We start from the raw sequence: 23,340 nt of genomic DNA, 5'->3' as shown, positions 1-23,340 counted from the left end.
GGAAGCCTTGCAATGTAGACAACTGGCCAAATCTTATGCATTATATCTTAAATACCAATGGCTTCAGTTTCAAATCAAAACATTGGCCCAAAGGGGCACCATCCCTTTCCAACATTATGGTCAATTTATGCATCTATGCGACACTAGTCAGGTTGAGGATAAGGCCAAATTAACAGAGTTTTATTTACATAATATGGCACTCCCTAATATGAAATTTTGGGACCCCAATGCTGCATTGGGAGATGTACAACTCATGGCTATGGCTTCCTGGATGAGCCATGAGGAAAAAAGGGTAGTGGAAGTTCAACAAATCATGGCCAAAGAACTGAATGAGCCCCTGCTAATCAGGGCAGAACTAGAAGACCCCTCAGCCCTAGTATATGCTCATCAACACCTTGCCAACAACCCTCAAGTTCTCCCAGATTATGTCGAAAGGCAAGCGCAAGCCATCGCCCATTTTGAGGACATGGAAAGATTATTTGGTGATGATTGTCTTCATGCTTGTATGAGGAGATGGAATACACTATCCTATAGCTTGAAGATCAGGGAGTATCACTCCCCAACCAGAATGAGAGAGGCTTTGGCAAGAGTGCCCCTTTATAAATAGTCAATGCAAAACCTGAAGGCCAACTGGATTGGCCTAAAGTTCAGTCCTCCACTACTCTTAGGACTACTGGAAGGGGTCAAGGAAGAAGAAGAACACAGGCAATGGGAGGAAGTAGACAGAAAGGTAGGGTTTCATGATAGAGAAGAGGACATCACCTCAAAAGCATGGGATTTCAAGGAAGTAGTTAAGGCCGTCAAGGATGAAGAGCTGGATTAGTTGCTCAGAGGATGAGCAACCCATTCAGCAGGGGGTGATGATGAGCCCTAGAAATGGGTAACTTTATGGCCTCATTTTTCCTATTATTCTTATTTAATCCACCATTCTCCATAGTTTTTATGCATGCTTTTGAATATATTTATGTTAATTGAGTGAATGGGGATAGTCGTTTTACCACAAAGTCTAATATGTGCTTATTGCAGATTTTTGGACATTTTTGGACCAAGATCAGGCATTTATGAAGTAGATTAACAGCCAATTCGAAGAAACAAGGCTAAGGATTTATAGGATGGGTGTCTCCTACATTAAATGACCCCTTCCTTGAGTTCTCCACCAACAGCTTGGAGATCCACAACCCACCAAAGAAGATTTCAAGGGGCAGCTAAGCAGGTCTAGTGAAGTGGCTGTTATCTGCAAGTTTTGGCAGTCAAGTTCCTAAAGTTTACGAGGACCGTTGGGGTCCTCAACTTGTATAAATAATAAGGCCTCGGGCCTCAGTAGGTTAGCTATTGAACAATTTATTTTCGCACTTTAGTGCAGCTCTGCATTCAACTCATTTTCGAGCTCTTTCGTTAAACAGTTTTGTGACATGACTATTATTTTCTGATCAATGAAGATGAATTCAGCCTTGAACCAGAACTGATATTTCTAAGGGGGCTATAGCTCTTGGGGTTGGGCCCAACCCAAGTGCCCACTACCTCCTTCTTGTATTTGTATATGTTTTTTTCTTTGCATTCATAGAATAATTTCTGTTATTTAGGTTAAATCTTGCTTTGTTACTTAGGTTGTTTTTGATGATTAAGATAGTTGTTTTTGCTTCAAGTTGACTTGATAGTTTAGTAATAGAAAATATCCAAAAAAATACTACCAAGCAGTCCTTGATCTCCTTGGGACCATGAATTGAGACCAAGGCACTCTTGCTGCCACAAAAACGCTGTTTTTGCTTTCCAATGCAATTTATAGTGTTAGATTTCGAGATGGAAAAGTTGATTCCAGTTACATTTTCATGCTTAGATATTTTCTTGCTCAGTTTCCATAGGTTTCTTGCATAACTTCTTGTCCATCAAGTTCTGTTCAACACTTTTATGTTTTCTAGGTCAGAATTAGGTCAAAAATAAATAAAACTCTGTTTTCATAGTTTTTTCTTGGGTCAGTTTTGAATAGAAGTGTGTAGAGCACCTGTAAGACACTCCATCCTATCCTTCCTCCATCATACAACCTATTCTAGTCTCTTTCTCAAGGTTTTCTTCACTCATTTGCCACACTTTCCCAAACAGCCCTAATTTCTACGTTTTTGTGCAAAATCGCTTCCTTCACCTTTGAACAACTCCAACCATCTTCTTCACTCCTGAGCTTCATTTACAAGGTCCTAGACCCCTTAACATCTCTATCCATCCTTCATTTCCACTTTCCCACCATTTTTCCTCCTTCAAACCTTCAAAAATCACTTTCGGCCTGCTCCTGTAGAACTTCTTGTAGATCCCCTGCAGACTTCCTGTAGAAGTTCATGCGAGCAATTTTTCGAGATCTGATCACCATGGAATTCTCCAAAAGGGTGCTAGGGACTCCTTAGGTCCTCTCCACACCTTCCCCATCATCTGCAACAACCAAGCCCAACTCCTTTCGCCACCAAACATCTGCACAGTCAAATAAGCTAAAGCACAACCATAATAACTTTGCATAAAATTGCTCAAAAATACAAAAAGATAGCTCTTCCACACTTTATTTCAGAAATAGATTAAGTACATGCATTTCATATTGACAATAGTCCATGGCATCCATTTCAGTAGTTTCCTCTCTTTTTCTTGCAAAGGTATGGTTAATGGGTAAAACAAGGGTTTGCTAGGGTTTGCGTTTCCTTTCGGCTTTCATCTTCTTTCTACAAGTAGAATAGCCCTTTTGAGATTAGCTTTCTTCCATCACGATTAAAATTTTCTTTTGAGAACTCATAGAAGTTGGCTGGAGCTCCTAGCGAACTTTTTCCAGCTGATCAAGTGACAACCTGCAGTAAGAGCTAGTACTTGTGCATACAACATCATCGCTTCCAAGTTTGTTACGAACTATCGGGTTGACAAAAGTAAAGAAGGGAGTCCTAGGAGTTGCAACATCATTGCTGCAATACGTGAGCCCATCAAAGACATCACTCGCAAAAATGGTTAAAAAAGGAAAAATGACTGCAAAAGCTACAATGTCTGAGGATCCAAACATGCTTCCACTCTTCTCTGATACCACATGAAATAAGGATGGCAGGACTACAACATGGGAGGCAATGTATAACTTACTGGAGGAAGAAAACCTAAAGGTCCTAGAAGCCAAAGCAACAACAAATGCTGAGGAAAGTTCCTATGCTTTCTATTTCGAAGCAGCGTGTTATTTCTTGCACAAGATAGTTGCAAGGCCAAAAATCTTACCAAACACGAATATGGTAAGATGGAAAATTGATAATGTGGATATTTCATATAGAACATTTAGAAATTCTATGCATGAAGTCATGGGGTCATTCAAACCAGACAATTTATGCCAATTGTACCATCTGCCAGAGCCATAGAAGATCTATGATAAAGCCTTTATTAAGCAATTTTCCAAAGAAAATGAAGATCCAATGGACATTATGCAAAGTTGGAGGTTTGGCTCCAACAAGTTTGGGTGGGAGAAAACTAGTATGTACCCAATTGTACATTTGTCAACCCCACATAATTTTGCAACCACAATGTTGTGTACGTTATTTGGAAAAGTTGGTACCACCAAGTTTTCTATTGAATGGGTTCCATTGATTGATGCAATTGTTAATGTTATAATCATGAAATGGAGTAATAATTTGTCAGATAATTTGGCTATGGTCATTAGAGACTACAGGAGCAATAGAATTATCTCCACTCAAGTTATTCCTCCCTTTTACATGACTTCTTATGTCATGGATGCTATATGTTTTTGTTCACATTTTAAAAACATGGGCTTGAAATGGACTTTAAAGGATCCCACTCCCATCCACGTTTATCATAAAGTTTTGTGAGAATCGTAGTTTAGCTCCCATTTTTATAAAATTTGTCATGGTGTTATATTTCCAATTTACCAGACCATTTTTGATAAGAAAACCCCCAGGCTATCAGAAGAAGCAAAGATAGACATCTTGTCAGTGGCAAGATGGTTTGGTGAGGAATTATTTACTTATATTAGATTTTTTGGGAGTATTACAGCGCCACATGTTCTTCCATATTATGTTCCTGATAAATTGTTGGCAAGAGAGATTGCTTATCAAATAGTGGGGGATGGTATAACCAAAACCCTTAAAGAACAAAAGAAATCCATCTTGCTGACCTTCCCATTACAATGTGGTACTTTCGCATTACATGATAACGGGCATGCGACAAAAGAGATATTGAACATCACATCTCTAAATCTGGCTACCATGCTAGGCAGACAGTATGACCCTAACAAGGTTACCAAGAATTTCTCTGCCTTGGTCAAAATCAGACAATTTATTCATGAGGATGATGAGTTTGATGATCTCTTTGAGAAAGCTGAGACATATTCACAACTTTTGCATTTAGCATCAATAAAATCGGACCCAACTGACCTCAACCGCTTCCACATATATAGAAATAAAAGATTGGAAAAGGTCCCTTTAAACCTAATATAGATTCAAGAAATAAGAGAACTTACTCCTAGCGTAAGCCTGGAGGAAAGTTACAAGAACAATTCTGATGAGGAATCTCGAGAGAAGTCAGTTCAAGGTTCAGAAGACTCTGAACACCAATCAGAGAATAAGGAAGGAAGCCCCGAGGAAAACCCTAAACAGGACACAAAGAAAAATAATGAAGAAATGGGCGGAAATGCCTCAACTGAGGAGCATATGGAGGCTGGCTCCACACAGGTTCAAACAGAAAATATGATAGTCATTGATCTGGATCAAGAATGGGAGAAATTTAATAAAAATCTCTAAGCAGAGTCTAGTCTTAAAGGGACATTTGTATTTTAGAATCCACAACATACTCAACATGTTATAAACCCAAAAACAATAATACAAGGAGTTATAACTACCCAAGATATAGAAATCATCCTCGCACACCCAACTTCAGAAATTGTTTTAAAGGTTGAGGAAATACCCCACTAGACATATTCTACAGCCTAACACATAATGTTATAGTAAAGAGGCAAAGGAAGAAAAGGAAATTAGATGTATCAAAAACAACAACTCTTGGAAGTGAATTAATGGAGTTAATATGGAAAGATACCCCCATTGATCCATCAAAAAATATTACAAAGCTATCACAATTTGCAGGTGCCTATGCAACTACGACAATTGATAAGGAAGCTGAAGTTTGAATTTTTCTTAAAGAAAAAGAAGAAAGAGTCTAGTTGTTAGAACAAAAACTTGAACAAGAGAGACAAAGCACCACTAGGCAAGCACAAATACGAATGGCATGACTTCAAAATGATTTTGAGAAAATTATATTACAACATCAGACAAACATCATAGAGAAGGACTCATCGATTCATCAAATGCATCATGTAATAAATAAACTCAAAGTACACCCTCAAAAAAAGAATTCATTAAAGCGACACTCAAACTAAACTCTCTGTTGTCACAACAACATTAAATAGTCTGCCAAAAAATCTCATTAATCAATCCCTATTGTGAAACAAGTGATAAATTAACCAATCAAGTGGTAGATCAAAGATTAGAATATGAAGAGATAAATAAGAGGATTTCAAAGTTTATTTCTTAGTAAGAATCTCAAGAAGGTAAAAAGGCCAATCTTCCAAAGATCAAGGAGTCCCACAAAGATATTTTATTCGCAAATTAGGACATACAGTTAAAGCAAGTAAAAAGGGCAGCAACAAGAGCAACTAGTACAACAAACAATATCATTGAGGTTGTCAATGAAAACCTCCACACTGCCAATATTATTAAATAATGCGGGCCAAAATCTCTCCCAGACATCAAACAGTTAGAAAAACAGTGGAAAGAGACTACCCAAACAAATGTAGAGGCAATCAAACAACTATTTAAGCTTGACTGGGAAACCTAGTGGTAGTTTCTAGTAAAACCACATAGTAATTGGATGACTCTGCGTTGTCTAACAAATTCCACACAAAATATTGTGCTACCTCTCTCTGTTGATATATTCATAGGACAATTAAGATCTAGATTTGGCCAGCCACCCTAGGTGAAACTAATGATAGACATCTGCAAACTTAAGGACAGAATGGCTAAATATGACCATTCAATTTGAAGAAGTTTGTCAGCATTTTTATTTCTATTTTAATTTTATTTTACTTATTCTAAGGAATGTTTTTTGAAACCTCCTTAGCTTTTTATTTAATAATCTATTTTTTATACATATATAGTATTATTTAAACATCTCTCATGCATTTAGAGAGAGGTCCAAAATTTTATCAAAAACACTTTGTAAAGGCTTGCACTTTTGTACTTTTGTGAACGTTTTGATGAAATAATTGGAACAAGATCTTGACTTTCTTAGAGATTGAAGCATACTCTACTGAATTTTCACTTTTGTATTCTTAGAGTATATTTAGTTGAAAAGAAGGAAATCAATATGTTGGAATTTCTAAGTTTAACCCTTTCGAAATTCTTCCTGTACTATCTGGTTTATTTATTCCTGCTTTTTCAATTACTTATAACAAGTTATTTACCATGTAAATACTGAAACTAAACACAAGTACAGTATCAACATCTACGTATCATCAACTGAAAGTAAACAAGCACACAATTGAAACCGTTATTTTTGGACTAATGTCCACAGAAAAACCCAATGCGGGAAAACCTGTGCAACTATTCATAGGGTTTTATTCTTATGTAGATTTTAGAATACAACCAGGGTGCCAAAAATGGCTCACCCAACAGAGAATTCCCTCGGCAGTAGTACCTCTCCTTGGAGACAGATATTCTAGCTGATACATCATCGGATGAACAATCCTACACCAACAATTACATCTTCAACTGCTTTGCATCACTCTGATAGGGACTGCGTTAGCTTCTAGAGCTTCTGCATCAGACCCTGGACCCTCTGTGTCTCACACGGTCACCTCACCTCGCTCTGCGCAACTCCTGGTTGCCTCTTCATAGCCTCCAGCTGCCTCTGCGTCAACCTCTCTGGTCTCTATGCTGTCTCTCTGGTAGAAACTTTGCCTCTCTGCTATGTATTCACTACCCCTCATTGTTGATCAGTAATTCTATCACTCTTAGCAAACCTCGCTCTAGAGAACAGAATGACTAATCACTCTGGTGTGTTCTCCAACTGAACCTCAAGGCTCCTCTTATACTTTTATCGTTGGTCCATCAACGACCGAGATTAAATATTTAATCAACAACTAAGATCAGACATGGCTTAATCCATGGCTTTTGGACCCTTCTGACCCAATTTTATATTAATACCCATTAATATTTTATTTTTCCTAAGTTTAGACTTAGGAACTCCATTAAAAAATATTAATTATTTTAATCTTCCAAACATGGTATAATCTGTCCAAACCATTCTTGGGTCTTGGAGATCTCATGTGCCTTACCACTTCCACCAATTTTCATGGCTAGAGAACATCTGATGCTACCCCAAATCAACAATTCCGATTAGCAAGGATTGTGCTCTAGTAATACTCCTCACTGAGTATCACCCTGATCATCTAGCATTAGTCCCTGTGCTAATGCTAGGCCTCCCCACCCAACATCCTCTGCAGTGTTGCATCCTATACTGTTTCCCATGGCCCTGCCACTTCCACCGTTGCATCCGTACGGAAGCTCCTGCTGCATCCTGTACTGTTGCCCATGGCCCTACCACTGCCACTTATACATCTGTATGGCAGCTCTTGCTGTATCTGTGATGTTGCTGGTCCATCCTCCCAGCAGTGCATCTGCACTGCCTCCCCTTCTCCTCATGCTACATCGTGCTACTGCACTACAACTCAGTTGCTGAGAAGTAAGTAACTGACCCACCCAACTTCTGACATCCCTATCAGGCTAGAGACACTCCCGATGATGAAGCTCTATCTATCGCTAAAAATTTCTCCCTCTACTGACCTTTGCATTGCTACAACTCCCTGCATCTCGCATCATTGCACACCTCTCTGTGCCATCCTGCACTAGTGAAACACTCCCGTTCCTCTCACATTGTTGTAGCCTGCTAGCCTTCCACTATTGCAGACTCCTGCATTATAGCACTCTCTATCGCTCCATCTGCATCCGTCTATACCTACATCCACCAGTCCTGCTACTCCTCTTCAGGGATCCCATAGCAAGGTATAATCCAAGAGATTGGGTACCTTAAGGATCCTACCCCTCATCGCCTGTAGTCCACCTGACTATAGCTCGATGTATCCTCACATCTTCTCAAGTGGCACATGAGCACTCATGGCATAATCATCATCCTCCTCCACTTGTTTTTGCACCCTTGTTGGCACTGCCTTGCTCTCGGAATCCTCTCCCTTACTCTTCTTCCTCAGACTCTGGTTCACAAAATGACCTAGTTCCCCACAATGGAAGCACTTGACCTTGGAGAGGTCCTTCTTCTTCCACTTCAACTTCTTTCTCGCAGATGCTAGAGTCGCATCCTATTCTTCCTCCTTCTTGATTCTGACCTCTTTACCTCTACTTCCCACCTTGGTCATCCGTCTGATCTCTTCTTGACGAAGAGCCGCCCACAGTTCTTCCTAATCTGAAAGGCTCGTCTTGCCTAGTATGCTCTGGATAAATACCTCCCAATCCTCTGAGATTGCATTCAATGTGGTCCTCACCATCAATTCCTCATTCGGCGTGGCCCGTATGGAAGTTAGTTGGTCACGGATCTCCTTCAATCGACCAAGGAAGACATCTATCTACTCTCCCTTCTGCATCTGTTATGACCACAGTTGATTCTCAAGTAACATCTTCCTCTGCATGGAAGTATGCTAGTACAATTTCTTTAGGCCCTCCCACATCTCATTTTTGTATTCTTCTCGACAATATGTGATACCACATGATCCTTGACCACATCAAGGATGATGCACTTTTCCCTGGCCATTGCCTCCTCGTACTTCTCATTTTCAGTTGGGTCAACTGGGATCACTATTATTTTCAAGGTGAAGTCCTTGATGCGATACCTGTCTAGAATGGACAAGATCCTGGCATTCCAAACCACAAAGTTGGACGCTCTGTCCACTAGTACAAAATGGCTAATTAATTACTAAAGAAATGACTAAAATTTGCATATAAACGACCAATTTTCAGTTAGTGACCAATAGTAGCTAATTTACAGTATCTTATAACGCGGCCAATTTTTAGTCATTTTTAGCTTTGTGACTAATTGGTTGTATCAATTTTATTGTCTAGTAGTATATTTAGTCATAAATTTGGTCATTAATTTAGTCATTGATTTAATCATTAATTTCCATAATTAAGGAGTAAATGTAAAACACAATATATTACTATATAATCACTGAAAACCAATTAATGACCAAAGAAATATGACCAAAATGTTGATCATGTTATAAGATACTGTAAATTAGCTACTAATAGTCATATATATGCAATTTTTAATCATTGTTTGAAACCAATCAATGACCAAAGAAATATGACTAAATTTCAGTCATGTTATAAGATACTGTAAATTAACTACTAATAGTCATATATATGCAAAATTTAGTTGTCATTTGTAATCACAAATTTATCATTTGCAGTAGTCATTTATCTTATTTTGGTAGTTTCAAATTCATTATATAAATGACTGATTTAGTAGTTTATATTCATTTCATTCACTTTCATTAATAATCATTATAGACAATTAATTTAGTGGTTGTGTATTCATTTTATTCGTGTTTTTTATTAATTAATATAAACTACTATTTTAGTAGTTTTATATTTATTTTATTTATATTCATTTTTAATCAACATACATGCATTGATATGATTTTGCGACTATATTAAAAAATACCTTACAATATTCATGCTCATCTAATGTGAAAACACGCGAATCATGCAACTTCATAAGTTGATAAAAACACAAAAAATATCAAATACAATCGTAAATAAATATTTGAACCACAAATTTTATTATATTAAATGCCAAGTATTACAATATGAGTTTCCAACTATATATTGATTGGGCTACAATTTACACATGAAATATTGTTTAATCACTTCAAACATTCCCACTGTGTTGCCAATGCATTGCACATGCCTTTCCACCTTTCAAATAATTCAATAGTTTGCCTCTAGAAACTATGTAACTAATAGCATCCACCAATCGAGAGTCATGCTAAAGACTAGAAGCTCCATTCTTTGGATAGTCCAGGGTTGGAAGATGAATCCAAGGTCTTCGATCTACAACCAATAGATATTCATTTAAATACTAATAATGTGATATGATCTGTTTTTTTAATTAAAGTATCTATTAAAACTCTTATCACTATTTGCAATATAATGGGACTATAAAACTTCCTTTACAGCACATGGAGAAGTTTACAAAAACACTAAATACAATGGCCCCACTTAAACACTTCCTCTAATGATTCCCCACAACAAAATTAGAAAACATTGAGATCTGCAAATTCATGCTTGAGGTAGGACTTTATACACTTCATAACAACTTTTTATAAAAATATTGATATTTTAGTGAAATGTTCAATTAAAGTATTAAAAAAAGATAAATAAGTTCCTCTTTAACATGCAGAAAATGAAAGAAAATAAAAAGAAATAAATGAGAGAACTTACCACCAAACATGTCAAACGTTGCACCATAAAAGTATTCTTGCCATGTGAAATAAAAAAGGTCGAATGTCCATTGCATGGTCACATTTTAAGCAAATATTAGACACAAATAACTAAACCAAAGATTTTGAAATGCACATACACAACTATATAAGCATGCATCTTACAACTTGTAGCTAGAAACTTAGTTTACTTTTACAAGCTATGGAGTACGATTTCCTTATGCACAACAAATGCATATTATCTTTCCTTGAGTGTTGACATAGTTGAATACATAAAAAAAATTATACTCCATTGTTATTTATGTGTTTAGATTATTTTACAGATCCTTCATAATTGTGTGTCTTAGAGATTGTCCATTCCATGTTTTTACATGGTACAACATAGAATCAAGATTAACAAAATGATGTTTCAACCAAAAACAACAACGAAACCATACAATCTTCAAATGCTACATGAAAATTTGAAAGACGTATTTCATATATTATTAAATATTTCAAAAGTTACAATACATACATGACAGATGAGAGAGGGAGGTTAAATAAATTTAGTATATTCCACTCACTAAAGTGCTTATTAATAACTTAATGCACCATCATTAAGTTAACATGACTTAAATAAGCAAGTATTAGATGACAAATTGTGTTAGGCATTTGTTGGGTTTTGTATGGTACTAACCAGAATATCTCGTAATTTGTTCACATTGTTTTGACATTATATTGGATTTCAACTTAACATTTCTGCAAATTTGGTTGAAATAATAAAATGTGAAGTAACCTTGTTAATAAATAATTATTTACTTGCATAACAGGTTGCAAATGGAGCACAATTTTGTTGTCTAAGCCTATGCAACTTTTCACCTCAAACTCATTCTGTGTACACCTAACATCTGGCTAACCAGAATATCTCGTAATTTTTTCACATTGTTTTGACATTATATTGGATTTTAGCTTTAACATTTCTGTAAATTTGGTTGAAGTGATAAAATGTGAAGTAAGGTTGGAAATGGAGCACAATTTTGTGATCTATGCCCATGCAAATTTTCACCTCAAACCCATTCTATGTACACCTAACATCTGAAAATGCATGAGAATACCTTTTGTGGACACCTCCATTATGCCCATAGGAGTCCTAATAATGCATTACATAGAGCAATTCAGATTCTTTCCATTTGATTGCTTCCTGACAAAATTTTTGTTAGTATTGAGACATAAAAATTCTTTTGTCCAAAGATATATTCTATATTTCATCAATTAAGAAATGTTCAAAGAAATAAGTATACTAGAAGGCTTAAAACTTGAATTTCTAAACATAAATAAATTGATTTCACTTTCGTTTTCGACATCTAGCATGAAACCTTAACCAAAGAAAGCCTCAAGTATGGATAGATTTCAGTTGTTCAGGCTAGCATTTGCATCATCATCAAATGTGGAGAACTGGGGCATCAGCCTGATGGTAGATACTAAAGGAAATTAAATTGAACATCACTATATGAAAAGTAGAAAATGTTGCATTCCCCTCAACTGCCATATCCTAAAGTCAAAATCTTTATGATTTCCTATCAAATACAGTTAGATATGATTTATGGAGCAGTAGATGCAAATCCAATGTGCAGTTCAATGTTATATTTCAATGTGTTTTTTTGTCACCAGATTCTCCCATTTCTCTCATCATGTCCTATGCATAAGCATTCTTTTGTTGATCCTTTTGGGCAAGCCTAAATTCTGCACCTCTGTAGCTTCAAGATCTCACACCATGTGAGTTATGCAAACCTGTAGAAGATTAGTGTGAGGAACAAGTAGTGTTGCAATGCCTGCTCTGCAATTTTTCCTCAAAAAAGCATAGAAGTAATTAATAACCAATTTCTTGGTAAACCAAGAATACTTTCTAGCTCTAATATCTCCATGACCCAAGAGATATACAACTTCTAATTCTTTGGCTTTATGCATGGATGAAAGCTCATACTCAAGACTTTGATCATCCATAGGCACAACACTTGTGGGAAACCCTGATGAGGTACTAGCTTCTGGTAGTGACTCTGGAGGAGCAAAGAAATTCCTTCAACCCCTGTAATTTCCCATTAGGGGTGTCTCTAGGGAATCAGGGCTGCAACTTATTTCTCCTAGTAGTTTAGGATCCTTTGTTTCATTCTCTGATTCTGAAGTATACTGATCATCACTGTCCAATGAAAAATCTTTAGCCTCGCTAAAGAGAAACTTTTCAAGACTTTCAATAAGTAGTTGTTAGAAGGCTTGATGATTCTCTTTTCGGACATCTTTGTAAGCATGCCTTACAATACATCGAAACATGTGGTAGATTCTTGGACAAGCTCATCTGAATAGAAAGCGGTTACCTTCTATCACAATAGGAACTAGAACATTCTTGATAATATAAATATTATGGTGGAATGAATAGCTGGGAGACTTGTTACAAAATTCCCAAATATTGTTGGAACTCCATGAAATCATTCATTATAGACCAACCAAATTTCAGAAACTCTTACTGTGCTAAGATTTGAACCAAGCTCTAGCATCAAATCCATTGAGATTTTCATCCTAACTTCACTTTGATACTTTAGGACACTTCCAAAGTTCAAGATGTACATTACAAAAAGGAGGGAAGAGGCTAAAACCAATGGGAGCCAACTACCATCACTCACTTTCATTAATACAGCTACAAAATAAGTTAGCTCAATGGTTAGAAAGAAAACTAGGAAACAAAGGGCCAAGAATAGGTTGGTTTTCCATTTCAGAAGCATGGCAGTAGTCACTAACACCGTGATCACCATCATTACTCCCACCTCAGAAATTCCTGCAACATGTCTCTGTGTCAGTACATTTGTACTAAAGAGTGATGTTCATTTCAAGGTTCTACTAGCTGTTTTCCATGAAATTTACTTATTGGATGAGATATTACTTTGTAATGGTGTTATAAATTATGTATGCTTGTAAATGATAACTATTGTTAGAACTTAGTACTAATAAATCAAATTCATGTCTTTGTATAAGACTTACCATATGCATTTCCTATCTCATTTGTGCCCTTGATGGTGGCATATATAATGATGCAAAGAATCATCAGGAACCAGTTTATGATTGGAATGTAGACTTGGCCCATAAACTGATTTGAGGTGTGTATGACTTTAAGCCTGGGGAAGAAACCAAAGGCCATTAACTGTTTGATACATTAAAATTTTTCTGAAATCATAACTTGACTTGCAACCAAAGCAGTAGTAGTGGCTAGCACAAGAATTGGCCAGAACACACCAACTGAATGATTTGGATATGAGAAAATATATATACTCATCAGTCAAAAGCAATATGAGCTATACAGACGAGCACAACCATAATTATTATTATGAATAACTACTAATAATACAGGAACCTGTGATGCATTTCAAGTATAAGAATTTTTTTTCCATTTCAAAACATGCTTATAATCCACGAAAAACATGCTACAAAGTCTATGCATATTGTTAATAAAGAAATTGATTTATCCTTGCCTGGAATTGAAGTTAGAATTCTCGTTTTGCCATGATTGGATTTGTTATAAGAAATGGATCTTGTCCCATATATGCAAGTAACAGAGATGAGAACACCAAAAATGTGAAGTCTATCTGTAGCCAACATTTATTCATAAGATTATACTAGCATTGAAAGGCAAAAGAGCACAAACTATGGGGAAGACTCAAGGTGAAAAACCAAATCCATATAAAGTTGTATTACTGCAATTCCCTGAAATTGAAAGAAAAGTATGTCTGCTTGAAAGAAACATTTACAAGAAAGTATAGCTACTAAAAAAGAAACCCTTACAATAGCCTAAAGTTGTCATGCTCTACAATGAGCTTCTTTAAGCTCTAAGCTTACCTGGACAGATCTCACTGAGAAGTGACTCAAGTCAACAAACATTGCTTTAGCTCATGTGAATTAGAATACTAGTGCAAATTTTATTGGTGATTCCAAACTTAAGTTATTTAATACAGAGATAGAACATAGACAAGAATAGTAGGTTTCAGTTTCAATCACATGTTATGCACAACAAACAATCTCCAAGAGAAAACCATGCTCGATTTGGATTACTTGAAAAGAAGTAATAGATATAGACTGGATCGAACACCTTGAAAACACTATTGTCATATGAAATAATGTTGTAGAGACCAACCAGCCCAAGGGAAAGAAACCATATGAATAGAACTGGGCCATAAAAAAGTCCCACTTTGCTAGTGCAAAAACTCTGAATGCTGAACAAGATGAGAGAGGGAGGTTAAATAACTTCAGTATATTCCACTCACTAAAGTGCTTATTAATAACTTAATGAACCATCATTAAGTTGACATGACTTAAATAAGCAAGTATTAGATGGCAAATTGTGTTAGGCATTGGTTGGGTTTTGTATGGTACTAAGCAGAATATCTTGTAATTTTTTCACATTGTTTTGACATTATATTGGATTTCAGCTTAACATTTTTGCAAATTTAGTTGAATTAATAAAATGTTTAGCAACCCTGTTAATAAATAATTATTTACTTGCATAAAAGGTTGGAAATGGAGCACAATTTTGTTGTCTAAGCCCATGCAACTTTTCACCTCAAACCCATTCTATGTACACCTAACATTTGGCTAAGCAGAATATCTCGTAATTTGTTCACATTGTTTTGACATTATATTGCATTTCATCTTAACATTTCTGCAAATTTGGTTGAAGTGATAAAATGTGAAGTAAGGTTCGAAATGGAGCACAATTTTGTTGTCTAAGCCCATGCAACTTTTCACCTCAAAACCATTATGTGTACACCTAATATCTAAAAATGCATGAGAATACCTTTTGCAGACACCTCCATTATGCCCACAAAAGTCCTAATATTGCATTACATAGAGAAATTTAGATTTTGTCCATTTGATTGCTTCCGGACAAAACTTTTGTTAGTATTGAAACATAAAAATTCCTTTGTCCAAAGATATATTCTATATTTCATCAATTAAGAAATATTCAAAGAAATAAGTATACTAGAAAGCTTAAAACTTGAATTTCTAAACATGAATAAACTGATTTCACTTTTGCTTTCGACTTCTAACATGAAACCTTAACCAAAGAAAGCCTCAAGTATGGATAGATTTCAGTTGTTTAGGCTAGCAATTGCATCATCATCAGATGTGGAGAACTGGGGCATTAGCCTGATGGTAGATACTAAAGGCAATTAAATTGAACATCACTATATGACAAGTAGAAAATGTTGCATTCCACTCAACTTCCATATCCTAAAGTCAAAATCTTTATGGTTTCCTATCAAATACAGTTAGATATGGTTTATGGAGCAATAGATGCAAATCCAATGTGCAGTTCAATTTTATATTTCAATGTGTTTTCTGTCACCAAATTCTCCCATTTCCCTCATCACATCCTATGCAGAAGCATTTTTTTGTTGATCCTTTTGGGCAAGCATAAAGTTTGCAACTTTGTAGCTTCAAGATCTCACACCATGTGAGTTATGCGAACCTGTAGAAGATTAGAGTGAGGAACACATAGTGTTGCAATTCCTGCTCTACAATTTTTCCTCAAAAAAGCATAGAAGTATTTAATAACCAATTTCTTGATAAACCAAGAACCCTTTCTAGCTCTAATATCTGCATGACCCAAGGGATATACATCTCCTAATTCTTTGGCTTTATGCATGGATGAAAGCTCATACTCAAGACTTTGATCATCCATAGGCACAACACTTGTGGGCAACCCTGATGAGGTACTAGCTTCTGGTAGTGACTCTAGAGGAGCAAAGAAATTCCTTGAACCCCTATAATTTCCCATTAGGGGTGCTTCCAGGGAATAAAGCCTGTAGCTTATTTCTCCTAGTAGTTTAGGATCCTTTGTTTCATTCTCTGATTCTGAAGTATATTGATTATCACTCTCCAATGAGAAATCTGCAGCCTCCCTATGGAGAAACTTTTCAAGACTTTCAATAAGTAGTTGTTAGAAGGCTTGATGATTCTCCTTTTGGACATCTTTGTAGCCATACCTTGCAATACAATGAAACATGTGGTAGGTTCTTGGACAAACTCATCTCAATAGAAAGCACTCACCTTGTGTCACAACAGGAACGGGAACATACTTGATACATACAAATATTATGGTGGAATGAATAGCTGGGAGACTCGTTACAAAATTCCCAAATATTGTTGAAATTCTGTGAACGAGTTCATTATAGACCAACCCAATTCTAGAAACTCTTACTATGCCAAGATTTTAACCGAGCTCTAGCATCAAATCCATTGAGATTTTCATCGTGACTTCACTTTGATACTTTAGGACACTTCCATAGTTCTATATGTACATTACAAAAAGGAGCGAGGAGGAAAAAACCAATGGGAGCCAACTACCATCACTCACTTTCATCAATACAGCTAGAAAATGAGTTAGTTCAATGGTTAGAAAGAAAATCAGGAAAAAAAGTGCCAAGAATAGGTTGGTTTGCCATATCATAAGCATGAAAATAGTCACTAACACTATGGTCACCATCATTACTCCCACCTTAGAAGTTCCTACAACATGTCTATATGTCAGCACAATTGTAGTAAAGAGTGATATTCATTTCAAGGTTCTACTAGTTGTTTTCCATGAAATTTACTTATTAGATGAGATATTACTCTGTAATGGTGTTATAAATTGTGTATGCTAGTAAATGCTGACTATTGTTAGAACTAAATACTAATAAATCAAATTCATGTCTTTGTATAAGACTTACCATATGCATTTCCTCTCTCATTTGTGCCCTTAAAGGTGGTAGCTACAATGATGCAAAGAATCATCAGGAACCAGTTTATGATTGGAATGTAGGCCTGGCCCATAAACTGCTTTGAGCTGTGTATGAATTTAAGCCTGCGGAGGCAACCAAGAGCCATTGACGGTTTTATACATGAAAATGTTGCTGAAATAATAGCTTGACTTGTGATCAAAGCAACAGCAGTGGCTAGCATAAGAATTGGCTAGAATGCACCAGCTGAATGATTTGGATATGAGAAAAATATATCTACTCAATAGTCAAAAGGCAATATGAACTATATAGGCGAGCACAACCACAATTCATATTATGAATAACTACTAAGAATACAGGAACCTGTGATGCATTTCAATTATAAGAACGATTTTCCATTTCAAAACATGATTATAATCCATGAAAAACATGCTACAAAGTCTATGCATGTTATTAATATAGAAACTGATTGAACCTTTCCTAGAATTGAAGCGTAGAATTCCTGTTCTGCATGCTTGGATTTGTTATAAGAAATGCAGATTGGCCCATATATGAGAGTAACAAACATGGGAACACCAAAAATGTGAAGGCTATATATAGCCAACATTTATTCATAAGATTATACTAGCATTGAAAGGAAAAAAATCACAAACTATGGGGAAGACTCAAGGTGAAAAACCAAATCCATATAAAGTTGTACTACTGCAGTTCCCTGAACCTGAAAGAAAAGTATGCCTACTTGAAAGAAACCTTTACAGAAAAGTATGGTTGCTCAAAAAGAAACCCTTATAGTAGCCTGAAGTTGTCATGCTCTACAATGAGCTTCTTTAAGCTCTAAGCTTACCTAGACAAATCTCACTGAGAAGTAACCCAAGTTAGCAAACATTGTTTCAGTTCCTATGAATCAGAATAATAGTGCAAATTTTATTGGCGATTTTATTGTTTCAGTTTCAATCACATGTGATGCACAATAAATAGTCTCAAAGAGAAAACCATGCTTGATTTGGATTACTCGAAAAGAATTAATAGATGTAGACTAGATTGAACACCTTGAAAACACTATTTTCATATGAAATAATGTTGTATAGACCAACCAGCCCAAGGGAAATAAACCATATGAATAGAACTAGGCCATAAACAAGTCCCATTTTTCTAGTGCCAAACCTCTGTATGCTGAACAAGATGAGAGAGGGAAGTTAAATAACTTCAGTATATTCCACTCGCTAAAGTGATTATTAGTAACTTAATGTGCCATCATTCAGTTAACATGACTTAAATAAGAAAGTATTAGATGACAAATTGTGTTAGGCATTTGTTGGGTTTTGTATGGTACTAACCAGAATATCTCGTAATTTGTTCACATTGTTTTGACATTATATTGGAATTCAGCTTAACATTTTTGCAAATTTGGTTGAAGTAATAAAATGTGAAGTAACCCTGTTAATAAATAATTATTTACTTGCATAAAAGGTTGGAAATGGAGCACAATTTTGTTGTCTAAGCCCATGCAACTTTTCACCTAAAACCCATTCTGTGTACACCTAACATCTCGCTAACCAGAATATCTTGTAATTTGTTCACATTGTTTTGACATGATATTGGATTTCAGCATAACATTTCTGCAAATTTGGTTTAAGTGATAAAATGTGAAGTAAGGTTGGAAATGGAGCACAATTTTGCTATCTAAGCCCATGCAACTTTTCACCTCAAACCCATTCTGTGTACACCTAACATCTAAAAATGCATGGGAATACCTTTTGCGGACACCTCCATTATGCCCATAGAAGTCCTAATAATGCATTACATAGATCAATTTAGATTATGTCAATTTGATTGCTTCTAGACAAAACTTTTGTTAGTATTGAGACATAAAAAATCCTTTGTCCAAAGATATATTCTATATTTCATCAATTAAGAAATATTCAAAGAAATAAGTATACTAGAAAGCTTAAAACTTGAATTTCTAAACATGAATAAACTTATTTCACTTTTTCTTTTGACTTCTGACATGAAACCTTAACCAAAGAAAGCCTCAAGTATGGATAGATTTCAGTTGTTCAGGCTAGGAATTGCATCATCATCATATGTATAGAACTGGGGCATTAGCCTGATGGTAGATACTAAAGGCAATTAAATTGAACAACACTATATGACAAGTAGAAAATGTTGCATTCCGCTCAACTTCCATATCCTAAAGTCAAAATCTTTATGATTTCCTATCAAATACAATTAGATATGGTTTATGGAGCAACAAATGCAAATCTAATGTGCAGTTCAATTTTATATTTCAATGTGTTTTCTGTCACCAAATTCTCCCATTTCTCTGATCACGTCCTATGTAGAAGTATTTTTTTGTTGATCCTTTTGGGCAAGCATAAAGTTTGCAACTCTGTAGCTTCAAGATCTCACACCATGTGAGTTATGTGAACTTGCATAAGATTAGTGTGAGGAACACGTAGTGTTGCAATTCCTGCTCTACAATTTTCCCTCAAAAAAGCATAGAAGTAATTAATAACCAATTTCTTGATAAACCAAGAACCCTTTCTAGCTCTAATATCTGCATGACCCAAGGGATATACATCTCCTAATTCTTTGGCTTTATGCATGGATGAAAGCTCATACTCAAGACTTTGACCATCGATAGGCACAACACTTATGGGCAACCTTGATAAGGTACTAACTTTAAGACTTTGATCATCCGTAGGCACAACACTTGTGGGCAACCTTGATGAGGTACTAGCTTCTGGTAGTGACTCTGGAGGAGCAAAGAAATTCCTTGAACTCCTATAATTTCCCATTAGGAGTGCTTCCATGGAATCGAGCCTGCAGCTTATTTCTCCTAGTAGTTGAGGATCCTTTGTTTCATTCTCTGTTTCTGAAGTATATTGATCATCACTCTCCAATGAGAAATCTTCAGCCTCCCTACAAAGAAACTTTTCAATACTTTCAATAAGTATTTGTTAGAAGGCTTGATGATTTTCCTTTCAGACATCTTTGTAACCATACCTTGCAATACATCAAAACATGTGGTAGTTTCTTGGACATACTCGTCTAAATAGAAAGTGCTCACCTTGTGTCACAACATGAACTAGAACACACTTGATACATACAAATATTATGGTGGAATGAATAACTATGAGACTTGTTACAAAATTCCCAAATATTGTTGGAACTCCATGAATGAGTTCATTATAGACCAACCCAATTCGAGGAACTCTTACTGTGCCAAGATTTGAACTGAGCTCTAGCATCAAATCCGTTGAGATTTTCATCCTAACTTCACTTTGATACTTTAGGACACTTCCATAGATCTAGATGTACATTACAAAAAGGAGGCAAGATGCTAAAACCAATGGGAGCCAACTACTGTTTTGAAGAATTTGGTATCTACAAATAAATACTAATTCGCTAGATAAGTAGCCATATCTAGAACAATAGTTTAAAGCACTTTAACCTTTTCCTATAAGCAATAGATAAGAGAAAGGAGATGAGAATACCTACTTGTAGTTCCACTTTCCTCTTGTCTCCCTTGTATCGATCCCATCACTCCTTCCCGTACTTAACACACTTGAACACAAACAAAAGACAAAGAACCTATCAAAGAAAAAGATCTATTGAATACAAGTAAATGGAATTAGATACATTTCACACATATAATCATCATATAGCAATACAAACATATGGGAAAAAGCTTTGAATACTTTATTGAATAGAAGAAGGAATTACAACCATCGTGCCTAATTCAAAGTCATTCCTCTAGCTTGGATCCCATCCACATCACATGAAAAGCATGACAAACTTGTAGCATAAAAAAAATTGTCTCAAAGCTAATTCTCATAGCAATGTTATCTCCTTACAATTCAACATAGTCCAGCCCCTGATCAGTTAGATGAGTGTTCAATTTATAGGAGGACGGAGGAGGTTATGTCATAAATGGGGGTATTGAATGGCCTTCCATACTTAGAATTAGTTCCATGGAGGAAGTGATGAGAGGATAGGATGCATATTAACTCATTCCTCATCCATTCTCGAGCCCATAGGAGTTGATAAGTGAGGAAACTTCTAGATGACTCCAAAAGATAAGAATATTCCCCAAACCCTATGTGAATTTCACTCAATCTCGCCTAGCGTGAGTGAATGAAGGCCTAAGTTCTCTGCAAACCACCCTGACATGGACTCTACTCTGCAGTGCACCCTTACATGGGCCTACCTATGTTGGTCCCTCTAGAGGTCATTTCAGGATGTCTTTAAGTCATGAAACTATCTGGGACGGAGGCATTCAAAAGGGTGACTTGTTTAAGGCATGTAGCAACTAATATTAGGGTTTAATCAGCCCTAAACCATTGATTTGGATGATGGGAGTGATGTGACCAAATGGATATGTAACAACTGCACCCTAAAGCATGAAGTCGAAAAATGCAAATGTCGAATAAAATGCTTTACGATATGATGAGGAGGTTTCGAAGTGGATGGTGACCTCCATCAATTACAATACATATATCATGATATTTTGATTTTTACATGAATTACTGAGGGATGGCATAGCCATGATCAGCTTATAAACTTTCATTACATGTACATAGAAAATCATCGACAGATATAGACCCATGATTAGAAAGACCATCAATGTAAAGCCATTGTACATATGATTTAGTACTCTTGAAATCGCAGCCTGGATGGATGAAATGAGATCCGAGGTATTCTAATTCGTTCAATCATTCGCTCAAGTATGAGTCTAACGGTTATGAAACCAGCTCAAGAAAAGATAGAAAAGAAAGATCAACGCCTTAGAATTCAGCCTCTTCGAGGGGGAAACCTCCTTTACATTACATAAATGAACAATTCTTGGATGATACAAATGAAAAGACCTCCTTTCTATATATAGGAGTCTAAGGGGTTATAACATAATCAGAGCCGACATAACAATAATAATGTAAGGGCACAATAATAACAATAGTGGGCTTCTATGTGGCACAATAGTAACAATATGGGCACTACATGGGTACATCAATATAATAAGTGGGTTATACTAACAACAATAGGGGGTTACACTAGTAGTATAGGGGCCTAACATGCCCCTCTCCTTCAAAAAGCGTTGTCCTCAACGCTTGAGTAGTTCTTGATGCTTCTGTATAAAATTATTGTCCTCCCATGTGGAATATTCAGCGGGTAAGTTCTTCCACTTGATGAAATACTCCGGAATTGATCGATTTCGTAGCTGTCGGGTTCTTGTTTCTGTGACTGCTCCAGGTTCCAATATGATTTTTCCTTCCTCTTCAATTTCTGACAATATTGCTTGAATTGGGATCTTTTGCAACTTTTGAATAAGTGGCCATACTTCTTCATCCTTCTTCCATTCATCCCTTGCTTCGTTTATCCAATTTGGTTGGATAATATAAATAGCAAAAAACAATGCTTCCACATCCTCATCCTTGAAGAGTATTCTCATTCGGTAAGGTCACCATTTTTTAAGTGCATGTAGTATTGCCAACATTTCCTTCTCATAAATAGCTTGCTTGAGATGTAGCAGTAAAAATACCCAATCACCTACATCAAAACATTTTTCACTACGATGTTGATCTACTTGTTGTTTCGTTTGATTTTGCACCGAAGTGGCGTTATCCTTTAAAAGTTGGAGAACTTGCTGTTGATGCTCGATGTGATCTTTCTCTGCTTGAACCTTTTTCTTCTTGATATGTCCTTCTATCTTGATAGTTTGAGGAGTGGTAATTTTGTCCATTGAATTACAAGATATGGTTGGATTCATTTCTTCTTTCTCGATGTGATCTTTCACTACTTGCACCTTTTTCTTCTTGATATGTCCTTCTATCTTGAGAGTTTGAGGAGTGGTAATTCTTTCCAATGCTTTACAAGATATGGTCTGATTCATTTCTTCTTTCTTTGGGGTGGTGTCCTGGCGTATATCCTCTTCTTTTGATGTTTCTTGATCCTTTTCTTCCTCCTCTTCATATTCTATTTAAAATAATTTCTTCTCAGCACACCTATGACCTTTAGTGCATTTGCTATCACAATTGTAACACAACCCTTTTTCTCTTTTTTCTTCCA

The 23,340-nt window shown here is 36.0% G+C and overlaps 2 pseudogenes; both read right to left on the bottom strand.

Annotated features, from left to right (window-relative positions):
* Window positions 1-12,586: 12,586 nt before the first annotated feature.
* On the bottom strand, window positions 12,587-13,832 carry LOC149194467 (putative potassium transporter 12 pseudogene; annotated as a pseudogene).
* A 2,166-nt stretch (window positions 13,833-15,998) lies between these two features.
* LOC149194466 (potassium transporter 7-like) lies at window positions 15,999-18,461 on the bottom strand (annotated as a pseudogene).
* Window positions 18,462-23,340: the final 4,879 nt, after the last annotated feature.

Source organism: Pinus tabuliformis, chromosome 2_2 (assembly GCF_031772625.1).
Source record: "Pinus tabuliformis cultivar Carrire ecotype Pingquan chromosome 2_2, CPIR1, whole genome shotgun sequence".
Taxonomy (NCBI): Eukaryota; Viridiplantae; Streptophyta; class Pinopsida; order Pinales; family Pinaceae; genus Pinus; species Pinus tabuliformis.
This window is presented reverse-complemented; position numbering and strand designations above follow the sequence as displayed.